Below are 14,824 nucleotides of genomic sequence, written 5' to 3'. Positions count from 1 at the left end.
AGGGCGGCGGAACGGCCAACCCGCGGTCGAGATAAAGCGGCAACTCAAGACGAACAGCAGACCACCCACCACCCCATCAGAATAGGGACGGAAGAGTCTGGGGCCATACGTACGACCTCCGACAGACCCTGGATAGTAGAGCAGGACACACAAGATTGATCTATGGATCACGAGGACGTGCCTCGAGGAGCGACGACAACTACATATTCGGACGTGACAAACCTAACCATGCTCGAGCCGAATGCCACAGAAGGACTCCTTCAGAGCTCCGCCATGATGCGGCCGGATATAGAGGCGCTGCACACCCGCTCTGCTTCACAGATGAAGTACTAGATCATGAATTCCCCGAGGGGTTCAAGCCCGTCAATATCGAATCATACGACAGCACACCCGATCCTGCAGTATGGATTGAGGATTTCATTCTCCACATCTACATGACCCGAGGAGACCGTCTCAACGCCATCAAATACCTCCCATTAAAACTCAAAGGACCAGCTCGACACTGGTTAAATAGCCCGCCTGAGAACTAAATCGGCAGCTGGGAGAACTTGGACGAGGCTTTCCTCGACAACTTCCAAGGAACTTATGTCCGGCCATCAGATGCCGATGACCTAAGCCACATAGTCCAACAACCCGGAGAATCGGCCAAAAAATTCTGGACTAGGTTCATAACCAAAAAGAACCAGATCATCGACTGTCCGGACGCCGAGGCCCTAGCAGCCTTCAAACATAGCATTCGGGATGAATGGCTAGCACGCCATCTCGGACAAGAAAAGACGAAGTCAATGGCAGCCCTTACGGCACTCATGACCCGCTTTTGCGCAGGCGAGGACACCTGACTAGCTCGTAGCAAAAACACAGCCAGCGAGGCAGGCCCTATAGAGGCCAAGAACAGCACCAACAAGCTCCGGCACAATAGACACAAACGCACAAGCAATGGTGACAACACCGAAGACACCACAGCCAACGCTGTATTCAGTGGCTCCAAGTCCGACCAACGGAAGAAACCCTACAAAAGAAACAACGAAGGACCTTCCAGCCTGGACCGCATACTCGACCGCCCGTGCCAAATTCACGGCACCCCGGATAAACAAGCCAATCACACCAACAGGGATTGTTGGGTCTTCAAGCAGGCTGGCAAGTTAAATGCCGAAAACAAAGAAAAGGGATAACAAAGCGAGGATGAGGATGAAGAGCCCCGGAAGCCGAACACCGGGGGATAGAAGAAATCCCCCCAGTCAAAACGGTGAACATGATATACGCCACGCACATCCCCAGAAAGGAGCGCAAACGAGCACTCAGGGACGTCTACGTAGTAGAGCCAGTCGCCCCAAAGTTCAATCCATGGTCATCATTTCCGTTCACCTTCGATCGACGAGATCATCGGACTAGTATCCGCCATGGCGGTTCGGCCGCACTAGTACTGGACCCAATCATTAACGGATTCCACCTAACACGAGTCCTGATGGATGGCGGAAGCAGCCTCAACCTCCTGTATCAGCATACAGTACGGAAGACGGGCATTAATCCCTCGTGAATCAAACCAACAAAGACTACCTTTAAAGGAGTCATACCAGGTGTAGAGGCCTGCTATACGGGCTCAATCACGCTGGAGGTCGTCTTCGGTTCTCCGGACAACTTCCGAAGCGAAGAGTTAATCTTCGATATCGTCCCCTTCCGCAGTGGCTACCACGCACTGCTCGGACGAACCGTGTTTGCGGGATTTAACGTAGTGCCACACTATGCTTATCTCAAGCTCAAGATGTCCGGTCCACGTGGCGTCATAACAGTCAATGGCAATACGGAACGCTCCCTCCGAACAGAGGAGCAGACCGCCGCCCTAGCAGCTAAAGCACAGAGCGGCCTTCTCAAGCAGCATTATAACCCAGCTGCCGAGCCCCCAGACACCATCACCCGGGTCCGGACTACACTACAAAAGGACAGCGCGGCTCGTCAAGAGCTCGATTAGCAATTTGTCCTCCGTCCCAACCCCAACAAGGTAGTGGCATTCGTACCACGCGTACACAATTACACACTCAAAATTCCATGGACATCAACGGAGGCACGAGATAACCCGGGTCTACAATCCGGCCAGACCGATCCCGGACACACATACTTTTACTTCTTTTTCTTGTTTCAGGCACCCTTTTCCGCGGGCCTGATGTCAAGTCCTTTAGAAGGACTAAAATACAACGGAGGGAGGCAACACAGGTGTGTAGGGTAACCTTTATACGTTTTTCTTGACGGTATTCATACTTATTTCTCAGGACCCGCACGCTGCACCCTATTAATGCCGGCATGTTAAATGGCCGAATACTTCTCGCACCATCTATACAAGATACACCTTGACGTATCCATCCAGTTACAATAAAATGGTTTGTGGCCCAGTTCCCGTGGTTTCTGCTTCTTCCTTCGTTTTTTATTTCCGATTTGCTTATTTGCTGCATCGACACTCTTTTACATTTAATATTCGCCAGGTGTTACCTGTCGCCCCACAAAACGGCAGCACAGTCCGAACACCTTTTATATATGTTCGGCACCCCGAATTTAGCATTATATGCATTGGCTCCGAATGATGTCTTTGGTCAATAGTTAGGTTGCCCGGCTCCTCTGCTTGCTACCCTACGTTCCACTCCATCAGCTAGGGTAGTAAAGGGAGAACTAATGCGATTGTGCCCTGGCTTTGACCAGACAAGCACCTCAGTAGAGAAAGCCGAAAACTGACTGTCATGATGTGGCAAGAGCCTGTCAGCAACTCGAGGGTTACAAATCATTGGAGATTTTTTCCGCGTTACGCGAGAGATCGGAACTTCCCGATCATATGCTGACAGTACTCTGGATTAAACTAGGGGTTGCGCCCATGCTTTATTATAAAACTCATATGGCTAAGTGAGGGCGTTAAAGCAATAAAATCTCATTGCCTTGTTCGTTGCGCTAAACAACTCCTTCAAGGACCATGTAATTGGATCAAGATTGTTTAGATTCCATCCCGAACATCTATGTACTATATACGTGAGGGAAGAAGATGACGACTGGCCAACCCTCAGATTACACACAACACGGCCGTACAGGAGGAAACAATTCAAAGCATAATAAAATTACTTCACAAAAACTGGCTTTGTTCCCATAATACAAGACAAAGGCAACATGAATACATTTATTCAAATACAATGTCTTGCGAACATTGCGCCGCTACAAGTCGAGACCCTTCTACAACATCCCCGAAATATCACTCGGGTGTGCGGTGCTCCTTGCCCTCCGGCAGCCCGCTGGCGACTTCAACAGCGTTCAACTACACCCACCACATCTTGCAGCGAGCGAAGGCCATATGGGCACCTTCAATACAGATGGAGTGCTTGATAACGTCCAGTCCAGGACAGGCATCCACCATCTGCCTCACGAGTCCGAAGTAGCTACTAGGCATAGCTTCGGCTGGCCATAGTCGGATTATCACATCCTTAATGGCTAGTTCGGCCACCGTATGCAGGTCCACCAGCTGTTTCAGCTGATCGGTAAAGGACGCGGGATGCTCTGGTGCCGCATACTGTGACCAGAAGAGCCTCTCCGAATAACCCCCTCCTTCGGATCGATAGAACTCCACGGCATCTGATACACCGCGTGGAAAATCCGCAAAAGCCCCTCGGGAACTCCGAACCCGGATTAGTAAAAGGTACTACTTCTCTGCATACTTGCTTTGCATCTTAAATGCCTTACCCGCTGTGATCTTCTTGGCCTCCTGGATCTCCTAGAGGGTGGCCTGGGCCGCATTCCATGCCTTCTCTGCGCTCTGACAAGCCTTGGTGAGTTCGGTCCCTCGAACCGACGCATCATGCTCCAAGGCCTCAAATTTTTTCACCCCATCTTGGAGCTCCTGGTGGACTTATTTGTCCCGGGCATTTAGCTTCTTACGGGCGGCTTGCTGCTGGACAGCCTGCTCCTCGGCCTCGCCCAAGGCCTTCCTCAGGGCCTCGACTGCGGTCACGGATTCTGCACATATCACAATACCGCTGTCAATATACAGCGTTTATCCCTTCCCGAACATATAGCAAGTTGTTCCTCACCTTGCTTCTCCTAGAGCTGAACCTTAACCTCGTCGAGCTCGCTCTCGGTCCGCTCCAGCCTCCGCTTTAGCTCAGAGACCTCGGTAGCATGCGAGGTCACGGCCAACAGGGATGCCTGCTTATAAATACATATTCAATCAGCCTCTTATAATTAAGGATTGATCCCCTGTTCGGTCCTCCTCGCCGAACACTGGACAACGTCTCAGGGGCTACGGTCTATACGGGGTTTTTCTCTTTCTTACCTCGAAACCTATTAATAGGCTGCTGCAGGCCTCATTCAGTCTGCTCTTGGCGGACTGAACCTTCTCAATCACCGCAACCATAAGGATATGGTGCTCGTCGAAGACGGAGGCGCTTCGTAGCGCCTCCATCAGGTCATCTGGCGCTCCTGGATGGACAGGAGCCACCGGTGGAGGCAACGCACCCCCTCCTTCAAAGAGGGTTGCTCGCCAGATTCTGGAGCCACATGGGTCTCCGGAATCGTATTTGGCTGAGGGCCGAACTGGATACGTCCCTCTTTGCCAGTCTCCATGGGGATTGACTCCCCCATGTCTCCGGCAGTGGAGGTCTCGCCTTATGGCGCATCCCGGACAATGTCCTGGCTCCTCCCTTCGGAGCGGTCCTCCGGGATAACACTTCAGTGTCATCCCTGGCCCCGGGGGAGTAAGTAGGCGGTGGCGACATGCTCGCCATCTTCGACGGAGCCAACGAACCTCCAGATGAGGATCGCTGGATAAGGTCACAGGCCGGACTACAATAGTATGGACTAACCATGTTAGAATAATAAAAATAAAGGGCTAGTTGTGCGCATAAATAAGTCATGTCACTTACGATGCGGCATGGGGCCCGGTATGGGGGCGGCACTCTGGACTACTATCGACGTCCCACTCGGTGTCAACCGCTGGGGCGCCCTTACTCTTTTTGGGTGCTCGCGCTTCCAGATGTGTCGAGGCCACCCTCTTTTTCTTCTTCTCCTCGGGAGGAGGGTTGTTTTCCTCACCCCCTCCTCTTCCTCGTCATTGTCCTCAGGCATAGAGGAATGGGCCTCGTCGTCTTCGGACGCCGCGTCCGAAGTACCCTTGCGACAGGGGCCGCTCCTGGCCCCCTTGGCTTTCTTACTATCCTTTTTCTCTGGCGTCGTATATGGCGCCGGCACCAGCATCTTCGCCAGGCGCGGGATGATTGGTTCTTCGGGCAACAGAGCTGGACACTGGATCCGCTTCGCCCTCTTGATATGTCCATTTTGCATCATGCTTTTATATCAATATTTATTGCACGATGGGCTATTATTACACATTATGTCACAATACTTATGCCTATTCTCTCTTATTTTACAAGGTTTACATAAAGAGGGAGAATGCCGGTAGCTGGGATTCTGGCTGGAAAAGGAGCAAATATTAGAGACCTATTCTGCAACACTCCAAAAGTCTTGAAACTTCACGGATGATGTTTTCCAAATATATAAAAAACATTGAGCGGAAGAACTTCACCAGGGGGGCCACACCCTACCCATGAGGGTGGGGGGGCGCCCTACCCCCCTGGGCGCGCCCCCCTATCTCGTGGGCCCCCTGGTGGCCCTCCGGTGACCATCTTCTGCTATATGGACTCTTTCGATGGAAAAATAATCATAAGCCATCTCCTCGGACGAAACTCCGCCGCCACGAGGCGGAACCTTGGCGGATCCAATATAGGGCTCCGACAGAGCTGTTCTGCCGGGGAAACTTCCCTCCGGGAGGGGGAAGTCATCGCCATCGTCATCACCAATGCTCCTCTCATCGGGAGAGGGCAATCTCCATCAACATCTTCACCAGCACCATCTCCTCTCAAAACCCTAGTTCATCTCTTGTATCCAATTCTTGTCTCCAAGTCTGGGATTGGTACTAGTAGGTTGCTAGTAGTGTTAATTACTCCTTGTAGTTGATGCTAGTTGGTTTATTTGGTGGAAGATCGTATGTCCAGATCCTATATGCACACTAATACCCCTCTGATTATGAACATGAATATGCTTTGTGAGTAGTTACGTTTGTTCCTGAGGACATGGAAGAAGTCTTGCTATTAGTTGTCATGTGAATTTGGTATTCGTTCGATATTTTGATGAGATGTATGTTGTCTCTCCTCTAGTGGTGTTATGTGAACGTCGACTACATGACACTTCACCATTATTTGGGCCTAGAGGAAGGCATTGGGAAGTAATAAGTAGATTATGGTTTGCTAGAGTGACAGAAGCTTAAACCCTAGTTTATGCGTTGCTTCGTAAGGGGCTAATTTGGATCCATATGTTTCATGCTATGGTTAGGTTTACCTTAATAGTTTTGTTGTAATTGCGTATGCTTGCAATAGAGGTTATTCATAAGTGGGATGCTTGTCCAAGTAAGGGCAGCACCCAAGCACCGGTCCACTCACATACCAAATTATCAAAGTACCGAACGCGAATCATATGAGCGTGATGAAAACTAGCTTGACGATATTCCCATGTGTCCTCGGGAGCGCTTTACATCATACAAGAAGTTTGTCCAGGCTTGTACTTTGCTACAAAAGGATTGGGTCACCTTGCTGCACTTTATTTACTTTTGTTACTTGTTTCTCGTTACAAATTATCCTATCACAAAACTATCTGTTACCACTTATTTCAGAACTTGCAGAGAATACCTTGCTGGAAACCAGTTATCATTTCCTTCTGCTCCTCGTTGGGTTCGACACTCTTACTCATCGAAAGGACTACGATAGATCCCCTATACTTGTGGGTCATCAAGACTCTTTTCTGGCGCCGTTGCCGGAGAGTGAAGCGCCTTTGGTAGGTGGAATTTGGTAAGGAAAAATTTATATAGTGTGCTGAAATTTACTGTCACTTGTTACTATGGAAAGTAATCCTCTGAGGGGCTTGTTCGGGGTATCTTCATCCCGACCAGTAGAGCAAAGAGTTGCTCCTCAACCTACTGAACCTACTGAAAATGAAAATGCTTCCTTTGAAATTCCTTTGGGTATGGTAGAAAAACTGCTAGCTAATCCTTTTTTAGGAGATGGAACAAAACATCCTGATGAGCATCTAATATATGTGGATGAAGTTTGTGGATTCTTTAAGCTTGCAGGTGTACCCGGAGATGTTGTTAAGAAGAAGGTCTTCCCTTTATCTTTGAGGGGAGATGCATCGACATGGTATAGGCTATATGATGATATGGAGTCTTGGAACTACAAACGATTGAAATTGGAATTTCATCAAAAGTTTTATCCTATGCATCTTGTTCATCGTGATCGCAATTATATATATAATTTTTGGCCTCGCGAAGGAGAAAGCATCGCTCAAGCTTGGGGGAGGCTTAAATCAATGTTATATTCATGCCCCAATCATGAGCTCTCAAGAGAAATGATTATTCAAAAAATTTATGCTCGGCTTTCTGGTAACAATCGCACCATGCTTGATACTTCTTGTGCTGGCTCTTTTATGATGAAGACTATTGAATTCAAATGGGATTTATTGGAAAGAATTAAACGCAACTCCGAAGATTGGGACCTCGACAATGGTAAGGAGTCAGGTATGACACCTAGTTTTGATTGTGTTAAATCTTTTATGGATATCGATATTTTCCAAAAAATTTGGCACTAAATATGGACTTGCTGAGATAGTAGCTTCTTTCTGTGAATCTTTTGCTCCTTATGTTGATCTCCCCAAGGAGAAGTGGTTTAAATATCATCCTCCCATAGAAGTAAAAGTAGCTGCACCTATTAAAGTTGAAGAAAAGACTATTACTTATAATGATCCTATTGTTCCTACTTCTTATGTTGAGAAACCACCTTTCCCTGTTAGGATAAAGGATCATGCTAAAGCTTCAACTGTGGTTAGTAAAAGCAATATTAAAACATATACACCTCCTGAGAAAGTTAAAGTTGAACCTAATATTCCTATTGTTAAAGATCTCTTGTCTGATAATATAGATGGGCATGTTATTTATTTCTGTAATGAAACTGCTACAATTGCTAAACCCCGTGATACAGATAAACCTAGACTTGTGGTAGGCATGCCTGTTATTTCTGTTAAAATAGGAGATCATTGTTATCATGGCTTATGTGATATGGGTGCTAGTGCTAGTGCAATACCTATTGACTTATACAAAGAAATTATGCATGACAGTGCACCCGCTGAGTTAGAAGATGTTGATGTCACAATTAAACTTGCTAATAGAGATACTATTTCACCAATGGGAATTGTTAGAGATGTTGAAGTCTTGTGTGGGAAAACTAAATATCCTGTTGATTTTCTTATTCTTGGTTCCCCACAAGATAGTTTTTGTCCCATTATATTTGGTAGACCCTTCTTAAATACTGTTAAGGCTACCATAGATTGCAAAAGGGATGCTATTACTATCGGTTTAGATGATATGACTCATGAACTTAATATTTCTAAATTTAGTAGACAACACCGTGAAGAGGAATTACCTAGTAAGGATGAAATTATTGGTCTTGCTTCTATTGCCGTATCTCCTAGTGATCCTTTAGAACAATATTTGCTAGACCTTGAAAATGGTATGTTTATGAATGAAAGAAGGGAATTAGATGAAGTATTCTTTAAACAGGAACCTATTCTGAAAAACAATTTACCTATTGAAATCCTAGGGGATCCTCCTCCACCCAAGGGTGATCCCGTGTTTGAGCTTAAACCGTTACCTGATACTCTTAAATATGCTTATCTTGATGAGAAAAAGATATACCCTGTTATTATTAGTGCTAACCTTTCAGAACATGAAGAAGAGAGATTATTAAAAACTCTGAAGAAGCACCGTGCTGCTATTGGGTATACTCTTGATGATCTTAAGGGCATTAGTCCCACTCTATGTCAACATAAAATTAATTTGGAAGAAGATGCTAAACCAGTTCGTGATCATCAACGCCATATGAATCCTAAAATGAAAGAAGTGATAAGAAAGGAGATACTAAAGCTCCTTGAGGGAGGTATAATTTATCCCATTGCTGATAGTAAGTGGGTAAGTCCTGTCCATTGTGTCCCTAAGAAGGGAGGTATTACTGTTGTTCCTAATGATAAAGATGAATTGATTCCTCAAAGAATTATTACTGGTTATATGATGGTAATTGATTTCCGCAAATTAAATAAGGATACTCAAAAAGATCATTACCCCTTACCTTTTATCTATCAAATGCTAGAAAGATTATCCAAAAATACACATTTTTGCTTTCTAGATGGTTATTCTGGTTTCTCTCAAATACTTGTGTCAGCCAAAGATCAATCAAGACTACTTTTACATGCCCTTTTGGTACTTTTGCTTATAGGCGTATGCCTTTTGGTTTATGTAATGCACCTGCTACCTTTGAAAGATGCATGATGGCTATATTCTTTGACTTTTGTGAAAAGATTTGTGAGGTTTTCATGGACGACTTTTCCGTCTATGGATCTTCTTTTGATGATTGCTTGAGCAAGAAACTAATCTTGTCTTGAATTGGGAAAAGTGCCACCTTATGGTTAATGAAGGTATTGTCTTGGGGCATAAAGTTTCTGAAAGAGGTATTGAAGTTGATAAAGCCAAGGTTGATGCTATTGAAAATATGCCATGTCCCAAGGACATCAAAGGTATAAGAAGTTTCCTTGGTCATGCCGGTTTCTATAGGAGGTTCACTAAGGACTTCTCAAAAATCTCTCGGCCTCTGACTAATTTATCACAAAAATATATACCATTTGTTTTTGATGATGATTGTGTAGAAGCATTTGAAATACTTAAGAAAGCATTGATCTCTGCACCTATTGTTCAGCCACCTGATTGGAATTTACCCTTTGAAATTATGTTCGATGCTAGTGATTATGATGTAGGTGTTGTTCTAGGACAAAGAGTTGATAAGAAACTAAATGTTATTCAATATGCTAGCAAAACTCTAGACAATGCTCAAAGAAATTATGCTACTACTGAAAAAGAATTCTTAGCAGTTGTAATTGCTTGTGATAAGTTTAGACCTTATATTGTTGATTCTAAGGTAACTATTCACACTGATCATGCTGCTATTAAATATCTTATGGAAAAGAAAGATGCTAAACCTAGACTTATTAGATGGGTTCTCTTGATACAAGAATTTGATTTACATATTGTTGATAGAAAAGGAGCTGAGAACCCCGTTGCAGACAACTTGTCTAGGTTAGAAAATGTGCTTGATGAACCACTACCTATTGATGATAGCTTTCCTGATGAGCAATTAAATGTCATAAATACTTCTCATACTGCTCCATGGTATGCTGATTATGCTAATTACATTGTTGCTAAGTTTATACCACCTAGTTTCGCATACCAGCAAAAGAAAAAGTTCTTTTATGATTTGAGGCATTACTTTTGGGATGACCCACATCTTTATAAAGGAGTAGATGGTGTTATTAGACGTTGTGTACCTGAGCATGAACAGGAACAGATCCTACGCAAGTGTCACTCTGAAGCTTATGGAGGACACCATGCTGGAGATCGTACTGCACATATGTTACTGCAATCTAGTTTTTATCGGCCTACTCTCTTCAAGGATGCCCGTAAGTTTGTCTTATCTTGTGATGAATGTCAAAGAATTGTTAATATTAGTAGACGTCAAGAAATTCCTATGGATTATTCACTTGTTATTGAACCATTTGATGTTTGGGGCTTTGACTATATGGGACCTTTTCCTTCCTCTAATGGTTACATGCATATATTAGTTGCTGTTGATTACGTTAATAAGTGGGTAGAAGCTATTCCAACTTGTAGTGCTGATCATAACACTTCTATTAAAATGCTTAAAGAAGTTATCTTTCCAAGGTTTGGAGTCCCTAGATATTTAATGACTGATGGTGGTTCACATTTTATTCATGGTACTTTCCGTAAAATGCTTGCTACATATGATGTTACTCATAGAATTGCATCTCCTTATCACCCTCAGTCTAGTGGTCAAGTAGAATTGAGTAATAGAGAACTCAAATTAATTTTGCAAAAGACTGTCAATAGGTCTAGAAAGAATTCGTCCAAGAAACTTGATGATGCATTATGGGCCTATAGAACTGCATATAAAAATCCTATGGGTATGTCTCCGTACAAAATGGTCTATGGAAAAGCATGTCACTTACCTGTTGAACTAGAACACAAGGCTTATTGGGCTATTAAAGAACTTAATTATGATTTTAAACTTGCCGGTGAGAAGAGGTTATTTGATATTAGCTCACTTGATGAATGGAGAACCCAAGCCTACGAAAATGCCAAGTTGTTTAAAGAAATAGTTAAAAGATGGCATGACAAAAGAATACAAACGCATGAGTTTAATGTAGGTGATTATGTATTGCTATACAACTCTCGTTTACGATTTTTTGCAGGAAAACTTCTCTCTAAATGGGAAGGCCCTTACGTTATCGAGGATGTCTATCATTCTGGTGCCATAAAAATCAACAACTTCGAAGGCACAAATCCGAAGGTGGTGAACGGTCAAAGAATCAAACACTATATCTCAGGTAATCCCATAAATGTTGAAACCAATGTTATTGAAACCGTAACCCTGGAGGAGTACATAAAGGACACTTTCTGGAACATTTCAGACTCTGAAAAGGAATAGGTATGTGGTACGGTAAGTAAACCGACTCCAAAACAGTTTTTAAGGCAATATTTCTCCGTTTTGGAATATTTAGAAAAATAGAAAAATAAGCAGCAGTCCGGAAAGGACACGAGGGCCCCACGAGGGTGGAGGGCGCGCCCTACACCCCTGGGCGCACCCCCTACCTCGTGTGCTCTCCGAACTCAGTTTTCTTACAGGACACGTATTTTGGTCGGTAAAAATTCATTATATAACCTCCCGGGGGTTTTAACTCCTGTATCACGCAAAAATCTCCTGTCTTTGTTTCAAGCTATTTTCTGTCAGGGTTCTCAAGGCAGGCACTATGTCGTCTCTCTCCTCCATCAACCATGAGGGCAATGATGCTTGGCTAATGAAGATAGAGCTGAAGAGAGAAGAACCTATGGAGATCAACAAGGATGAAGGGATCAAGAAGGCCATGGAGGACCAAGTTCCAGCAACAGAGGACACCCTTCAACTGGATCACAATCTTCTTACCCCAACAGAAATCGAAGCTTTCAAGATGATTGAGTTGGCTCATATACAAAATAAGTATCTCACACTTGAAAATATTTTGTTGAAGGAGCATATCATCGCACTCAAGGGCATTATCCGCAAGCTAGAAGACCTCCTACGCTCGATGTGAGACTATCCATCATCAACAACTCCATCTTCTTCACCAACAAAGAAGAATTGAGTATCTGGTATGGGCACTCCACTTGGCAACTGCCAAGCTTGGGGGAGTGCCCCGGTATCATATCACCATCACTTTTATCTTTACCGTTTTTCTTAGTTCGGTCCTTTTGGTAATATCTCGATCTAGTAGAATAAAAGTTCTTAGTATGATCTAGTTGTGAGTTTTGCTTTATTATCCTTCTATGTAATCGAGTCCGTGAGCTATATAATAAAGATTAGTGTTGAGTCAAGGGATTGATTATTTTTTCCATGATCCCAAGTGAATAAAAGAAAAGAGAAAGAAATAAAAAGAAACAAAGAGATCATGTGACTCTTATGGAGAGTAATGAGCTCACATAGAAAGAGTATGATGAATAAAAGTTATTGAGGGTTGACAAACATAGTTTTGGTCATCGTTGCAATTAATAGGAAGTAATAAAGAAAGAGAGGTCTTCACATATAAATATACTATCTTGGACATCTTTTATGATTGTGAGCACTCATTAAAATATGACATGCTAAAGAGTTGACATTGGACAAGGAAGACAACGTAATGGGTTATGTTTTCTTACATCTGAGATAAATCATATTGTCTTGGATCCTCCAACATGCTGAGGTTGCCTTTCCCCCCTCATGCTAGCCAAATTCATTGCACCAAGTAGAAATACTACTTGTGCTTCCAAATACCCTTAAACCAGTTTTGGCATGAGAGTCCACCATACCTACCTATGGATTGAGTAAGATCCATCAAATAAGTTGTCATCGGTGCAAGCAATAAAAATTGCTCTCTAAATATGTATGATTGATTGGTGTGGAAGAAATAAGCTTGATACGATCGTGTGATATGGAAGTAATAAAAGCGACAGACTGCATAATAAAGGTCCATATCACAAGTGGCAATATAAAGAGGCGTTCTTTCACATTAGGATTTTGTGCATCCAACCATAAAAGCGCTTGAAAACCTCTGCTTCCCTCTGCGAAGGGCCTATCTTTTACTTTTATCTCCTATACTCCAAAAGAGTCATGGTGATCTTCACCCTTCCTTTTTACATTTTGTCCTTTGGCAAGCACAATATGTTGGAAAGATCCTAGTATATATGGCTAATTGGATGTGGGTTTTCATGAACTATTACTGTTGACATTACCCTTGAGGTAAAACGTTGGGAGGCAAAAACTATAAGCCCCTATCTTTCTCTGTTTCTGAATAAAACTCCATACCCACAAGTATTGCGTGAGTGTCAGCAATTGTGAAATATTATATGATAGTTGAGTATGTGGACTTGCTGAAAAGCTCTTATACATTGAATCTTTCCTATGTTATGATAAATTGCAATTGCATCAATGACTGAGATTATAGTTTGTTAGTTCTCAATGAAGTTTATGATTCATACTTGATATTGTGATTGAATTATTACTCTAGCATAAGATAACATGTGACAAGAATTATATAAGTTGCTGCTCTAAGAATGATCATGATGCCCTCATGTCCGTATTTTATTTTTATCAAGACCTTCATCTCTAAACATGTGGACATATTTTTCGATTTTGGCTTTTCGCTTGAGGACAAGCGAGTTCTAAGCTTGGGGGAGTTGATACATCCATTTTGCATCAAGCTTTTATATCAATATTTATTGCATTATGGGATGTTATTACACATTATGTCACAATACTTATGCCTATTCTCTCTTATTTTACAAGGTTTACATAAAGAGGGAGAATGCCGGCAGCTGGGATTCTGGCTGGAAAAGGAGCTAATATTAGAGACCTATTCTGCACAGCTCCAAAAGTCCTAAAACTTCACAGATGATGTTTTCCAAATATATAAAAAACATTGAGCTCATGAACTTCACCAGGGGGCCACACCCTGCCCACGAGGGTGGGGGCGCGCCCTACCCCCTGGGCGAGCCCCCTACCTCGTGGGCCCCCTGGTGGCCCTCCGGTGACCATCTTCTGCTATACGGACTCTTTCGATGGAAAGATAATCATAAGCCATCTCCTCAGACGAAACTCCACCGCCACGAGGCGGAACCTTGGCGGATCCAATCCAGGGCTCCGGCAGAGCTGTTTTGCTGGGGAAACTTCCCTCCGGGAGGGGGAAATCATCGCCATCGTCATCACCAATGCTCCTCTCATCGGGAGAGGGCAATCTCCATCAACATCTTCACCAACACCATCTCCTCTCAAAACCCTAGTTCATCTCTTGTATCCAATTCCTGTCTCCAAGTCCGGGATTGGTACTAGTAGGTTGCTAGTAGTGTTAATTACTCCTTGTAGTTGATGCTAGTTGGTTTATTTGGTGGAAGATCATATGTTCAGATCCTATATGCACATTAATACCCCTCTGATTATGAACATGAATATGCTTTGTGAGTAGTTACATTTGTTCATGAGGACATGGGAGAAGTCTTGCTATTAGTAGTCATGTGAATTTGGTATTCGTTCGATATTTTGATGAGATGTATGTTGTCTCTCCTCTAGTGGTGTTATGTGAACGTCGACTACATGACACTTCACCATTATTTGGGCCT

This window comes from Triticum urartu, chromosome 5, assembly GCF_003073215.2.
Source record: "Triticum urartu cultivar G1812 chromosome 5, Tu2.1, whole genome shotgun sequence".
NCBI classification, from domain to species: domain Eukaryota; kingdom Viridiplantae; phylum Streptophyta; class Magnoliopsida; order Poales; family Poaceae; genus Triticum; species Triticum urartu.
Note: the sequence above shows the minus strand (reverse complement) of the source record.